Below are 15,928 nucleotides of genomic sequence, written 5' to 3'. Positions count from 1 at the left end.
CAGGTGAGAATTAAAATAAATAAAAAATTGACACTGAACTAAATAGTTAAGCACTTGCCTAACATGTACCATCTTGCAAATTAAACTTCTTAATGAAGAATGATAAAGGCTATTTTTTGATCTACTTACTATACCTGAGGAAGGGAAATGGAGCCTTGGAAGCTACTTCTCTAAAACTCTCTGTCATTTCAATCATACAGCTGTGTCTGTATGTTGTGACAGGAGAAGGCAGGCATATTTTATGCTTATTTTATTATAAAATAAGTATATTTTATATACTTATTCAGGAAGAACAGTTTATGACTCTTTGACCCTCTTCCTTTAAGGAGGCATAATATAGAAGTTTTAACAGCGTAAAACATGTCACCTTCTGATTTCAAAGCCAAAAATACACTAACCTTCTTCATGTTCTCATGCCAGCTGGAGCACAGTGCCAAGCATCCTTTGCCCTTACAATGTGATCAATGTGATCAGATCCAAGACTACTAACACATCTAACTCAGAGATATGCCAAAAAAAAAAAAAAAAAGGAGGTGAAAAATGCAGGTCAAAATTAGTTAAAATGTATTTGAAGATACAGTCCTTTTGTATAAATCAGCCAGGTCTGCAGAAATCAGCAGTATGATGTTTTACTTATCAAACAAAAACTACTTTTCAGGCTATCGTACTTTCAAATTGAAAGCCTTTTATTCATTTCAATATAGGTATTCCAAGATCACTCCTGAATATCTGTACTCATTTGTACTGTTTGAAAAAAATGTACATATAAAATGAAAAATGACCACTTTGAAAAAGCACTGTATATGTTCTGCTGCAATGAAAGAACACCAGCTATGGTGATATTAATGGGATATATGCTGGGTATTAGCGGCAGTGACACAAATGATTTTTTGCAGCGTTATCCATTACATAAGCAGATTTTATTTTCAGTGCCAATGCCTTGTAAAATTGGTCTTTTTTATTATTTAAAAAAAAGAATTCTCTATATGCCAAATTCTTTTAAAAAGCAAAAGCATTTTTAATTCAAACTGCTAATATTCCCAATTTCATTCTTCAAGAGTCTTCAGTTACTTTATATTTCTAAATATAGCTGATAAGAGTACGCAGAAATATGCTGTATTCTACCAGCTTTTATAAACAAGATGTTCTAATTTTAGATGACTCCATTCTGAATAAAGTCTAATTAAATACACAGATATTCTGAAATGTAGTCCGCCAAAAGGACATTATTCAGCTCTCCTCACTGCCATTTAATTCCATTTCATAGCGAATGATTTAATATCTACTTTTGAATAAAAATGCTTTCTACTAAGTGGAACACTAATCTTTTATAAAAAAAAAAATCACCAACAAAAAACACACACACACAAAAAAAAATCAACACATACATTTTCAGTAACATACTGCCTTTGTGGAATTATTTTTAGATACTAAAATCAAGCCGTGGATAGCTTACATACACCTGGATCAACAGCTGACCTATTTAAGATTGGTATTTCAACTGCTTCAGGTGCTTATCCGAACTGATTGACTCAAGAACTGATAACCAAGTCCAGAAGCAAGATGTGAGGTGTATGTTTTTAACACCAAGAATAATTAACTACTAGAAAATCTTAGGGAGATCTGTGATAATTTTCCATTATCTGTGGTCTTTCAATCAAGACTTTTTTTTTTTTTTCCCAAAAAAAATAAGAATGTGTTTCATGGACTGTTGTGGACAGTTGGTTAAAAGTTTCAATACTCCTGGTAGAGTTAAACACTCATGAATCTGAAGCCATTCATCTCTCTGAACTTCACATTTATCTACCAGTTAAAAATTAATTAAAGCAATTTTCATCAAACGGTTTAGAGTTTTATATTTATTAGTCTAAAAGCTCTTTAAATTACCATCACAGCTTGTTTTCTTCCTGAGTATACATTTTAAGTTGTACAGTGCTGACAGTATGTTCTTCATCAAAGTCTGAACGAGCAAGGTAACCCCATAGATTGATATTATACTGGTTGATTCAATTCATCAGCAGTTAAACAAAATTCCACTATTAAGCCTATGGAAATACTTTGGTAGGACCGGAAAAGGAGCTTGGAAGTGTTACCATCATAAATCTCCCTCAGTTTGTAGGTGTTTACATCAATGAACTTTGAGAAGGTCTGTAAGCAGACAATAAATTCTTTCTGGTATTTCGTAAACTACACAGTGGAGTTGCACAAAACCAACAATTTTGTTCTGAAACCATCAACTATTTAAAATTAAATCAGTTATAAGTCAAGTGAGTAAAAGTCACTCTCATTTAAAACTTAAAAAAATAATAATTATTAAAAACTTAAAAAGTTTATTATCTCATATATTTTAGTCTACAAGCTGTAAAAATCACCATTACAGCTTGTAGGTTCTTTTTTCCCCTCATTTTGGACTGATTGTGTAGATATTGCTAAACGGCTCTGTGCTCTGTGATTATAAAGTGGTGGGTTTTTTGTTTGTTTTTTAATTCCTTATTTTTCTCATGGGAAAATATTTTAATTATTTTAAAACATCCACTTGATTATCTCAAGTTATCAACTCTTGTGACTTCAGAAATCACAGACTGTTGACAAGATCAGGAACATAGCAACCTCTTTCTCTTTCAAAACACTAAAACTGTGGAAACTGTAATATGGTCTGTTAAATTTGTACAGTCTGGGATTGAAAATGTGATTTAAATGGTGTTCATTCCAGGCAGAAAATCTTCAGTAAGATCCATTTCATCCTCCTTTGTCCTTGGTATTGGAGTTTCAGAATACGTCATTTTCAGGTCAACAAACAATACCTTTATCAACTCACTCTCAATAAACATTGTTTATTTCAATTAATTGTGGTTTTATGAGGTATTTTAGAAAATATATTCTGTTCTTTACTCTCCTTGGGGGAATAATCATGAACAAAAACAGCTTGACACCTCTTCCTTCTCCTTCAACTGTCTCCTTGAAACTACTTAGCTTTTACAGCTTTCAGCTGTGATACCATCTCTAGTAATCTGACTTAATTTCCTACATGCATATTATTGTCCTCTGGGTCATATTCATATTTAAATGTAGAGAAGCTCCTGAAAGAAGAGACCCCGTAGATAATGTCCACAGAAGTTTAAAACACAAATTGAAAAAGTACATATGTATCCTTAGCAACTTAAGTCACAACTTAAAAAGCAACGTGGATTTGAAGCCCTACCTGGAGATTTCGAATTCCACTAGCAAGTACCCTTTTTATCATCTGTTTCATTATCTTTGAAAAGGATTAAGGCTATTCCTCTCAAAGCAACAGTATAAAATTCAAAGGATAAGATACTTCTGATGAATAAAGATGGGAGCTGGAGGTGAGAAAGCACCTTGCTGCGCTGGGAGCCCATCCGGATCCTGACATCCTACAGCACTACACGTGCTCACAGCCTTCCCTGCTCGTGCTGTGCTCTTGTACCAGGCAGTGCTCTTAGCGATGCCACGTAGAGAAGCGATGGAGTAAGTCACGATCTTTCCCGTGGATTAAGGGAAATAAGCAGTGAAGAACATAATTGGCAGGGAAAAGGGATCCAAAGACGCAATGAAGGCACACAAAGGTCAGAGAAGACACAAAATTATACTCCAAAGGAAAAACGAAAAAGGCAAAGGATTTATGAGATGGCAGGAGGCATGCAGATGTGGGTAATGTGGACCCACAAGAAAATGGGGACAGATCTGCCTCATTATGATGAAGTCTGAGACAAAACTAGGCAAGAGAAATAATGCAGGAAGACCACATTTGCTCTTCTTTATGAGTGTAACACAAAATTAAAAGAAAGGGCAGAAAGAAAGGCAGTCAAAACCACTCTGAAACAAGCTTCCCTTAGACAACTCTTAAAAACAAAGGGCATTTAGCCCCAAGCCACGCTGGAAAAAACAACATGCATTAAAAAAGGAAGGGACGAAGACCATCACAGAAAATGTTACATCACAGATTAGGAGCGCAGCTTCTCATGGTAAGTGCAATGTCTTTCTAAGTACTTTAAAAACAAATTTACCTATCATATTTTAAACCCTCTGACTAATTCCAACTAGTGTACATTGATGTTTAATTCATACTCAGAGGATGAGCCAGCATTATTTGCCACAGAGACACAAACTTCTGGAAATCCAGGGGAATCTGCAGAATTTGCAGAACTGAATCCCTAAAATGAGTGCGAGGCACAGATGCAATTAAAAAAAAAAAAAATAATCCAAAAACATAGGAATGCACAGTGCAGCCAGACAAAATTAGAATTCCAAAACCGAAAAACAAAACCAGAACAGCTTGACAAGTAAACAATTTTGGAAGCTCCATAACAAAGTTCGTTACATTCATGTGCCTGCTGAGAGGAATCTACATTCTGAGATTCAGATCCTGCTTGCAGCTGAATGTAGAGTGGAGACAGAAAAGTCCAGAAAGGTATACCACCCCAACAGACCGACAAGAGGAGAAGGAAAGGCGACAGGAGAACACGGTTCGGCAGGTACCAGAGAGGTGCTGGAGGGCTGGTGAGGAGACCCGGCACAGCCCAGAGCACTGCAGGCAGCAGGATGCTTCTCTGAGCAGCACCAAAGCCAGCTTTGCTGCACCATCACCACCCTACACGGCCAGTGGGATGTCCACAAGCAGAAGCAGCATCCTTCTGCCCTGCCATACCCTATCCCAGCTCACAATGGAGCTTTGCTTTACCCTTCTATCCAGATTTCAGTTCATGTTGGTGCCACAATGTCGTATCAATGCAGGTTCTTCTGGTGCGTTACTGGGAATGTACACGGGGAACTGTGAAATGCAATGGGAAGCATCGGGGACGGCTCTGGCATCCTGCAGTTGGGTGGTTACGTAAAGCCATGACCGTCTGAGACAGGTGTTGCTCAACAACACAGCTGATGTGGTGTCAATAGTTCAATGTTCCACAATGTGAGGCAATTCTAAAAATCAGGGAAAATTTACTAGTGTAATTTTATGTACCATGTGTTTGTATGGGGCCAGAAGATGGAGCAGCCCAGAAACCTGACTGGGTACTGCGGCTCTGTGCCACAAAAGTTTGTGATTCAGTTCCTTTCAAGTCCAGCAGGATAAGGATTTAATTCAAAGGCAGGAATAATACACAATGAAGATTAAGAATGTGTTTCCTTATTTTTCCTTGACAGCAGCATTAGCCCGGACCACTATACATGCTTTGTTTGAGTGGAGAGGCAAAACGTAATTAAAGTTTTAATTAAAATTGATCGCAGTCCGCAAAACTGAAATGGATAGTGGTGTTTAACATTGCACTGGAAAACTTTTCAAGTAAATGGATGTTGTTAAATTAGCTGTGTTCTTTAAAAAAAAAAAAAAAAAAAAAAAAGCATTTTGTTAGAAAAAAGAGTCGCAGTGAGATCTAATGAATTTGAAAGTGTGTCATAGAAATGAACTACTAGTAAGCATGTACTCTGAAAAGAGGCAGTGAATATGCATTTTACAAAGACTGAGCTTCCTCACACACTCATTTTGCTCTGAATGTGAGGATTCCATTCCTCAGCAAATCCCGGTTAACAGATACGTGCATCTCTCTCTTCTTCAGAAAGAGGCGGCGAGATCTCCAAGCGCTCAACTTTCCGATATACGAAGGAGGAAAACGCCTATCGACAGAAACGCTCGCTATAAAATATCGCTAAAAATATTTTGCCAGCGGAATCGTTGGGAAAAGTAGCTGTATCTCTTAAACACATCTGCTCTGTTAACACCTTCAGCGCCAGAACACGGTGTTTATCCCTACATTCGCCCCTTTCGCTAACCGCCCGGGGCTCTGGCATGCGAGTAACCAAATTTCAGTCGCGATGAAAAGGGCAGGTTTTCTAATTCCCCTGGCCTTTGGGTGCTTTCTCTCCAATTTCCCTGGCCGTGAAGCCAGGTGGTGCAGGTAGACGCCCCCCGAGATGTGCAGGTCCCCGGGCGGTGCCGCAGCTGCGGGCACCCCCAGGGCTCCGCGACCACTGCGGGGCCAGGCTCGGGCTCCCTCTTTCTCACCCAAAAAAAGCAGAGAGCCCCATCCCAGCTCTGTAAAGCCCCCGAGCAGGCTCTTCTGAGGGTGGGGAGGAAGGGGGGGGGTCTGCAGTTACATAAGATCTCATCCATATGCCCCCCCCACCCCCCCTCCCAAATAGTAACAACAATAATAAATCCTTGTGGTTTCTCCCCACATTGGGGGGGGGGGTGTAGGAGGGAACCTCAGGCTTGAGCAAAAGAAGGGAGGGGGAGGAAACAGGGGAAAGGGGGGACAGCCCGATAAAGGAAAGGCTGATGGGGTTGGGGATGAGGAAGGGGGGGACACCCTGCAGGTGGCGGCATGCATGGAAGGGGGGGGGATAGGGAGGGATATAGGGGAGGGGGCTTCCAGCAGCTCCCCCCTCACCGGAGCCGGGACAGCGGGGCACCGCACCGCACCCAGCACAGCACCCACGTCCCGGCTTTAGAGGGAAATTAAAAAAAAAAAAAAAAGTCCCCAACCCCGCTCCTCGGGGGCGCGCAAAGTTGCGCCCCCCTCCCCCCCAAACACACACACCAAGAAGCCCCCCGCGCATCCCGAGCAGCGGGGGCAGCGCCGCAATCGCCTCCTTCCCCCCATCCCTTCCCTCCCCTTCCCGTGCTGCTCACGCTGTGCCTCAACCTGCTCCTGCCGCTCCTTTGTTTTGCTCTCCGGAGGCGAAGCGCTCTCGCCTCGCGTCTCCCCGTCCCTCCGCCTCCTTCTCACGCCTGCGGGGGGGAGCGGAGCGGGGCCGCGCAGCGCCTCTCGCCGCCTCCTCCCACCTCCAGCTTCCCCCTCCTGCCCCGGCCGGCAGCGGGGCAGCCCCCGCTCGGGGACGCGCCCGTCCTGCCAGAGAAGAATTCAGCTTAAAAAAAAATAATAATAAAAAAAAATGTAAAAATAAAAATAAAAAATGAAAGGTTCTTACGGGCACCGTAAGGATGGGGCGCGCTCCTGCCTGCCCGCCGCTTTGGGATGACCTTGCGAGGGCTGCTCTCGCCCCGCGCGGGTTTTTGGGTTTGTTTCCTACTGGAAACCCCAAACCCCAGCGACCTTTTCGTTCTTTTTCACCCCCCAAAAAAACCCGCCCCTACACTTCCACTGTCCCCGAGCCGCTTGCAAGCGCGAACGAGCCACGGAGCGCGCTCCCCCGTCACCCGCCCGCCGCTCCCCTCCGCCTCGCCAATGCGCGCCGCCGCGGAGCAACTTTCCCGGCGGGGACGAGCGCGGAGCCGCGAACGCGCTTCCCGCTTCCCCCCTCCCCTCCCGGGAGGGGGCACTTACAGAGCGTGCGGTGAGGAGGAAGAGGAGGAGGATGAAGGAAAAGCAAGGCGCTGGGGCCGGAGGGACGGCGGCTCAAGCTGCGCGCCCGCCGCTCAGCGCCGCAGCTCAGTGCGCGCCCCCGCGCCGCCGCCCGCCCCGCACTGCAGAGCGCCGCGCGCGCGCGCCCCCGTCGCCAGCCCCGCGCACGCGCCGCCCGCCCGCCGCGAGCATGCGCGCGGCCGCCGCCCGCCGAGGGCGTGAGGGAGGGGAAGGGAAGGAGGGGGGTGAGGAGCGCACCCGGGGCTAAGGCGTCGTGTTGGGGGGGGCGGGAAGATGGAGGAATCGGAAAACCTCTGTGGGCAGAGGGGGGCTGAGGTTGGGCTTAGGGGAGTCTGCGTGTTTCGGGCACATTGTGAGGCTTCTCTCAGGCGAGGCCGGGCGGTGTCCAGGGAGTCCCTGGTCTTCATTTGTGTTCTCCTGGAATATGTGTCCTATGAGGGAACTGGGGTTTAGGCTGGGGGAGAGGAGGCGCAGGGGAGACCTTATTGCTCTCTGCACCTACCTAAAAGGAAGGTGTGGGGAGCTGGGGCTCAACCTCTTCTCACAGGTAGCTGTTGATAGGAGTAGAGAGAATGGCCTCACATTGCACCAGGGGAGGCTCAGGTTGGAAATGAGGAGACATTTCTTCTCAGAAAGAGCAGTCAGGCCTTGGAACGGGTTGCCCAGGGAGGTGGTGGAGTCACCGTCCCTGGGGGAGTTCAAGGAGAGGTTGGACGTGGTGCTTAGGGACATGGTTTAGTTGGCAAAATTGGTAGTAGGGGGATGATTGGATCAGATGGTCTTGGAGGTCTTTTCTAACCTTAATGATTCTATGATTCATGATGGCCACAGCTGTTTCCCGGCGTTCCCTGTGAGCTGGGGCCAAATGCAGGCTTCTCCCCGAGCCCTCTGCATCGTCCGTAACCATTGTTTGTGCAGGGAGGTGGCCTTGTGGCATGGGCCACACCACCATCCATGGGTTGGAGCCCCCTGTAACTGCCAGGTGTGTGGGGGCAGCACCTCACACTATGAACTACACTTTCAGCAAGAGCTCTTTCCAACAAACACTTTAAAATAGAGTTGAAGTTAGCGTTAGATGTTTTAACTGGCTTAACATTCATCCCTTTGATATAAAACCCAAATGATCTTACCCTTCAATTTAAAAAGCAACTCATCCTCCAATATAAAACCCAAAGGATATTGCCCTTCAATGTAAAACCCAACTGCTGTTGCCTTTCACTTGTTCTTGTCGCTGCTGCAGTGGCAGTGGGTGCTCTTGTAATAGTAAAGACCAGGGCACCTGATGACCGTGTATGGTATGCAGCTAATTGGTAGACCCCTTCTGTGGCTAAGATGCACATAAACGTTTACTTTTATGCATGGTGAGTTCTGTTACTGACTGTTTACCATGCATAAATTAAGTAAATTTAGCATGTCCTAAGAGTAACCCTAAGGAAAGCAGACATATACAGCAAGGAGATGAAAGGAGGACAAAATAAAGGCAAATACAAAATAGAGTAGCTAGAGCAAGTCATGCCCATTTTTATTCTGCTATTTATTTCAGAAAAAAAATACACCATCATGAATATGCAGGACACATGATAGATGTTAAAAATGTTTAGTGTACTGGTGAAACGCTTAAAAAATCAAATTATAACACAAACTGATGTGTTAGGTACTGTACAAATACATAGGAAGATAGAGTATTTTCACTTAACAGACAATTGAATTCAAAAGTTATCCTCGTGTGATATGCAAAAATCTCTAATTTTACACCAAGATTTACTTTTTTGTGCAAGAAGATGATAATTTTAAGATTTTATATACATATGTATTTTAATTTCCCAGAACATTCCTGTTCCTCAATTCATGTTTTGATTTTCTGCATGTGCAAAAAAAATAAAAAATGCAGCCTGAAAATGCAAAAAATTTAGATTGCTTCCAGACTTAGCACAGTTGGGAGGTGATTCACTTCACCGAGTATCTCTGAAATTCCTGTTTTATTTAGTCTTGATTAATTTAAATTGTTTTGTGTCATCTTCATATTTACTACCTCATTGCTTGCTCTGCCTGCCAGATCATTAATAATAATCTTTAGCATAATGAAAGATAGAGTGCTGTGGCATCTGCTTGACAAGCTTTAACCAATTTGTTCCTTCCTATTTTCAGTCTCTTATTCTGTTTTTTTATAAGTTTGTTTCTTAGCATCACAGTGCAGTAGTAGTTGTGTGACCTATTTTGATTGTGTCCATATTGCAGTTACTGCATGATTTCACCTCATCGTGGTAACTCTTTTAGAGGCAGCAGTGTAGCTACCTGAGTGCAGAGCTCTGTGTTGGCAACCAGTCTGGGTAATACCTTGGTGTCTTGGGTGTTTTGCTGCTGTTTCATGCTTTCATAGCTACTGAGTTGATTTCCATCAGCTAGTTGAAAGCTAGCTTAGGGTTGTCTGCTAAGTGACTGTCATTTGCAGATGACACACCTGTCAATATCCTGGAGGGGCATGCTTTTCAAGAAGGTGCTGAGCATTTGCTTGCTGAAAATAAATAAAGAAATAAATAGAAGTATAGGTTGAATTTTAAAGCATTTGGAGTAATGCATATTTAAATAGGACTTTTCTTGTGGCGTTTTTTTTCATTAAGTCCAGTGGCAGAGTTCCCATCTACAATACAAAAATGTCGTTTAAGCAGAAGATATTCCATAATGTGTTTTCATGTATGACTTCCCTTGTTTACATTTCAATAATTCTGTATAAAAACAGGTTACCTATATCATAGCTTCAACTGCATTTGAAAACATGATGCTCATTAAAAAATAAATAAATAGAGAAACTGTAAGCTATTAATCATTCTAGAAAACTTTGGCTTATTTTTTATGCATTGCATTACAGTAACAATGCTGTACAAAAGCCTATTTGAAAAGTAAGTAAAAGTGAAAACTCTCTGTGTTACTGCTCAGACTAAAAATGTCCATGAAAAAGCTTCATTTTGCCATAAGTCAACAAGTTTAATAAATGTTGCCTAATAAATGATGCACAGGGTTATCACTAAAAAGGAAATCGTTATATTGTCATCAATTGTGCTATTATGCCACAGTTTAGATTGTTCTGTCTTATACCTTATGCAACTACTGAAGGCTTTTGTTAGCTGGGTGTGGAATTTTACCAGTTCAGACCATTGGCATTTTCAGCCACTTCACATTCATTTTTAATCTATGTAAATGATGATATTGTATTTTAGTCTCTGGAGAAATAGATTCTCCATGCTTGTTTATCATATAGATAATTGTAGGATTTTTCATTTTCTTGCTGTTCGGTTCTTTGGATATTGCAAATGGAGCTAATTGTTGCCAGTTAGCAACTTTAAATGTTTTTTGAAGCTAAATAACAGATTGCTTATAATGGAGCCACAGGAATTTAAACAAAGTCAGGATCTGACCCAAAATTTTCTATTTAATTTGTATCAGAGTTTATTTTAGCATAAGAATGAACAGTCTAAGCATAAGAATTCTTAGCATGCAAATTAATAGCACATAAGTCTAGGTATATGTTCCTTTTACAGTCTCTGATGACTTACACAGGTTTCCTTTAAGCTTTGGACACTGAATCCTAAACATTCTGCTTATGGCTTTGAAAGAAACCAAAGGATGCCCTAAGCTTCTGCTTAGGGAGAAGAGAGATAGACCAAGGGAGATAAGCATCTCCAGAGGGAAATTCAAAATCTAATGAAATCGAGGATCTTTCTCTCATTTTTTCTCTCCCTTCTTTGCTTCAGAGTAGAGATTTCACTATTAAAAGACACAGTAGTCTCTGAGAGGAGTCACTATATCAGCAGGTGGCTTATTGGTAATGAGATATTTTTTTTTCTTTCTTTTTTTTTTCTTTCTCTCTTTTTCTCTTTCTGTCTTTCTTTCTTTCTGTCTCTCTCTCTCTTTTTTCTTTTTTCTTTTTTTTCATTACTTCCTAATTTACAGACACCACTTTAATTGCACAATACCATTTCAGTGGGTGTATTTTCTCTCCCTTTATGCAGAATACTTGCTGATGATTATATACTTGCTAATGATTCTGTACATTCTACAATTCTGTGATTAATGACATCTATGCGCATGCTTTGTACAAGAATCAACAGCAGAATAAATGTAACGAGAAATAATTTGAGCGTATATCTAGATCTGTAACTATATACTTCATGTTCTGCCAGGCCATTTGAAGGAGGTATTTTCTTTTTCCCTTCTGTGCCCCCTTCATGCAGTTTCTGCATGCTGGAATTTACTTGTCTGTTACATAGGGAGCTGAAAGCAGCAATGCGGCTGCAAGGATTGGCAGAAGGGAGCTGCTTCAAGGCTTTATGATTAAATGGAGCTGCTGCAACACACTGCAGTTGGAAAAGGGTGAGATCCTTGATACTCAACAGAAAACAACATGTGTGACTGAGATTATCTGTTTCAAAATGACTGTAGATTGTCTTACTTCTTTAATGTGCCATATATAATTATATGAAAATTACATTTTATGTGCCTCTTTCACATTCATCTGTCTTACTCATTTTTTTTAAGTGATGCCCCTAAGAATATAGATAAATCAAGATATATTTTACTAATATTACTTCTTTTTTTTTTTTTTTTTTAATGAAATGTAAAGAGTTTATGTGTTCAGGTCACTTTTTTATGTGCCAAACCAAATAATTTAAAACTCATTGTTTTTATTAATGAGATTATTTGTTAGTCCTCATTTTCTCAGGCTCATGAAATGAAATGCAAAAAAAATACTATTTATGTAACATCATCTCTGGTGTTACATAATACACTCACAACTCAGAAGTGCATGCAATGCCTAACTTTAGATACCTAAATCTGATAGCTAAGTTAATTTTCTCTTTTCTTTCATTGCCTCTGGTGTCAACGGAAATAAAAAGAAGCATTGAAAGAGTGATTCAGACCAGAAACCTGGCAACTGAGAATCAAGAAAAAATACATTTAAATTTAGGCACTTAGTAAACTGTCTAAAGCTAAATGGCATGAGCCCAGACTTAACACCAGTAAGCTGTGTTCCCTACAGAAGCTGTTCCTGTTGCTCTTCTTAAGTGAGCATTTGCTCAAGTGGAAATAAAAAGTTGACATTCTGGACCTGAGAAGTGTAAGCTTCCAGTAAAAAATGGTTGTTTAGAAGCTAAGGAATGGCAAAACTTACAAGCATTTCATTTTCTACAAATGTCCTAAACATAGCATCATGCTTTCCCCTGCCATTTAGCTCAAGGCAGAACTCTTACATATACAAAACAATTCCTATGAAGTCAAAATGGTCATGCAGTCTTGAGATGTTCGAAGACGGTATTGCATGTTTATTTAATTCATAAGTGATTGTCCTTAGCTAAAATAATATAATTGTGGCATGTGTAAATAAATAAATAAATAAATAAATAAAAATAAATATAGGAAATAAAACTGAAGCACAGCTGTGAAATTACTGTAAATAATAAAGGAAAAGGCAGAAATGTTAGAGAGGTTATCAAATTTCTTAATAATAAAATATCTATTTTTTCCAATGCATACCAAAAAAAAACAAGTTGCTACCTAGCCTTTTGGGAAAGGTAGTGGGGATGGAACCACTTTAGTTGCATTTTTGTCGTCATTTTTATTATTACTGTTTGTCATACAGTTATGCATTACTAATACACTTGTAGCCTGTAACATGAATGTACTTTCTACTTAAAACTGAGGGGAGGGTAGATGGAGAGAACATCAGGACTGTTTACTGGCTTAAGGAGAAAATATACTTGGAACTTCATGGACTTTCTGTAATTAAAAAATAAAAGTAAGTTGTCTTTTTGTAATTAAACTGCATTGCAAAACACAGTAACTTCTCATAGTACAATTTATTTCAGATCTAATACATTTTAATATAATTTGGTTTTGAACAAAAATTGGAAAAGCAGGATGTACTGCTACGAGTGGAGATGCATCCCAGAAGGTAGGCTACAGGAAATACTGTGTGCAAAACCAATAGACAGAGGAGCTCATCAGAGCCAGAAGAAGTTAACCAACACAATGAAAAAATATTTCACCATTTCATTTGCAATTAAATCTTTCCATCTGTAATACTAGGTAATCTTTTTCTGTATGTGTTAACCCATTAAATAATTGCCTTTCTAATTGCCAACATTTGTATTTGTCAAAATCATGCTGTTGCCTCTTTTTCAAAAATATAACATCCAGCACGCTCAGCTGGAAAATGTAGTGCCACACTGAAGACAAATTGTGCTATATCAGCATATAAAACAAAAGTAACTATTAAAATACAAATTTGTGAATGTTTATTAAAATGCATAATATAAAGATATGCATGAAATTTAAAATGACTACTACTGAGCTAACTGTCCTGCTTTTCTGTAAACGTGTAAAACACTTTTTAAGCTTGTAAACAAGTGTTCTGTAACATAACACATCACCACACACACTTGCTGCTGACCTTAGGGAACACCTGAGCATGTGCTGATAGATTATTATATTTGATGAGGGAGGATGAAGAGGGAGGAACAAAGAAGGGTGATTTTCTTGGAGCCTGCTTTCTAAGACTCCTAAGAACTCAAAAACTCTTCACCTGTGAGAACCATCACAGATGGTTTAGCCCTGCATCAGATGATACTATCAAGTGTTTCTGCCTTCCTGAATAACTTCCACTCGCTTTAGAAGCCTCATAGATAGCCAATATAGTTACATTTCCATCCATTTTCTTCCTATTTGCCAGATCCCCAGAGATCCCTCATCTGTTTACCACCTCATTTCTGGAGTCTGCCGTGTCCTCTGCTCCATTGAGTAACCAGTTACACAAGCATGGTATTGACTGTTTGCTCTCAAAGGAGGTTTGTACCAAAAATTAATATATATAATACATAGCGTAATATTTATATAGACACACACATACATATGTGTAAAGGAGGATTATTCTATATATAAAAATGGACAATTACTGTGTATGTATTATATTTTAAAATTCAAATGTGGCTTATTATATAAGAGAATTTAAGTATTTGTACTTACTCCTGTGATTTGCTTAGTACTGATAGAAAAATAAACCAAGCAAAAGGGGGAAGAGTGTAACATGGCTGTCAAAAACAAATGACAATGTAGCAGTATAGACTTGAAACAGGAACACCTGAAATGAATGCAGCAGATAACTTTGCAAAATTGTTGTTAGAAGCATTATCAGCATTTCTGGATATGTTTATTACACTGTGGTTGCCTGAGTATCTATGTATCTGGAGATTAACAGAAAATGTTTATTCATTATTACATGCATTTTTGTGCTTATCAAAATTGGGTTTAATATAGCAATAATGAATGTTTGTTATGTGAACAGAATCTTATTTCATTGTTAACACAGATTTTTAATTCTTAACAATTTGATAAAGCATTTCATGTTATACAGTAGTGTACACTGTACAATTCATCTTCCTCCAATTTTCAAATTCTTTACTGATCATGATTCTTGCAACCATATATACATAATATGTATATATGATATCTAAACTACTGGATGGCATACTTCAAGTCATTCCCAGCTGCTATTTTTTTCAATAATGTGGCTGTCGGTTTCTATAATCTGGGAGGTGAACCAAAAATCATGGACTAAGTTGAAATTAATTTAAAACCAACTCACTGTGAAAAACAAAACAAACAAAAAAAGCAACCATGCCTCTAGCTCATTATTGTAGCCCTGCAGGCTGCTGCTAACTGGATGGTGTACTGAAATATAACACCAAAGAAATGATAGCAGTACTGACTTGGATGAGGTTTAATAAACCCAAAAACTAATAGAGCCATTAGACTAGATATTTTAACTATCCATTACTTATAATACTTTTTCATCAGATTTAACAAGGTCTAAGGAAATTTCAATTTTATTTAACTCCATGTAATGTTATGTGACCCAACAGTCCTGAGGTTTTGATCAGGAATTTGTCTCTCTGGATCAGAAGTTTTAGACAAGTTGCTAAAAATGTCTCTGTAATACACCTCTCCATTGACTTAGATAAAAATTTTTGAAAGCAGTTTACAGGCAAAGTGGTTTGCTCTGAAGAGTGTTGTAAGCCAAAAGAGCAGATATATTCCCAGTTTAAAAATTATGCGTTTAAATAATTTTCTAATAACTAAACTGGAACTGTGCAGGTCTATGAAAATGGCAAACCTATTCAGACCTGTTCCCTGTATTGCACTGTACTTTGGCATTCATCATTAGACAAAGATTCATTACACCCTGTGCTCATACACTAGGATGAAGCAGTAAGATAGATCCACTCTTCATATTTCTTCAATGCCTTAACTATGAACTTTCCAGAAGCTGACTGCAGCATATGATTCCTGTCCTCTTAGCCAATTGCCTTCTAAGCGACAAGCCTGAGGAGGGAGACAGCTCCTCATTCCTTTTCTTCTGAAAATCTGCCCAGGGACTAAAAGCAATGTATGTTCCACTCTCTCTTTTCTGAATAGTGCAACTCTACCGTCGTGTTCAATCTAGCAACTGAAGGGCAGTCCGGATGCCTCAGCCTAAAGGTTTCTTGCAAACACTAGTCTCAGTGAAGATATTTCCCTCCTCTAATCCTGCT

The 15,928-nt window shown here is 40.0% G+C and overlaps 1 protein-coding gene across 2 annotated transcripts in view; it reads right to left on the bottom strand.

Annotated features, from left to right (window-relative positions):
• VSNL1 (visinin like 1) overlaps positions 1–7,463 on the bottom strand; it is an 89,116-nt gene extending 81,653 nt beyond the window's left edge. Inside the window, exon 1 of one of the 2 annotated variants that reach the window (XM_084285289.1) lies at positions 7,305–7,463. The gene's annotated coding sequence lies outside the window, so the exon portion shown is untranslated. Of the gene's footprint in view, positions 1–6,649; positions 6,713–7,304 lie in introns of those variants that run through there. The other variant, XM_084285290.1, reaches the window with a different exon arrangement.
• Positions 7,464–15,928: the final 8,465 nt, after the last annotated feature.

The sequence above is a fragment of the Netta rufina genome (assembly GCF_964035555.1).
Source record: "Netta rufina genome assembly, chromosome: 3".
In the NCBI taxonomy this organism is placed as follows: Eukaryota; Metazoa; Chordata; class Aves; order Anseriformes; family Anatidae; genus Netta; species Netta rufina.
Note: the sequence above shows the minus strand (reverse complement) of the source record. Positions and strands in the feature narration are given on the sequence as shown.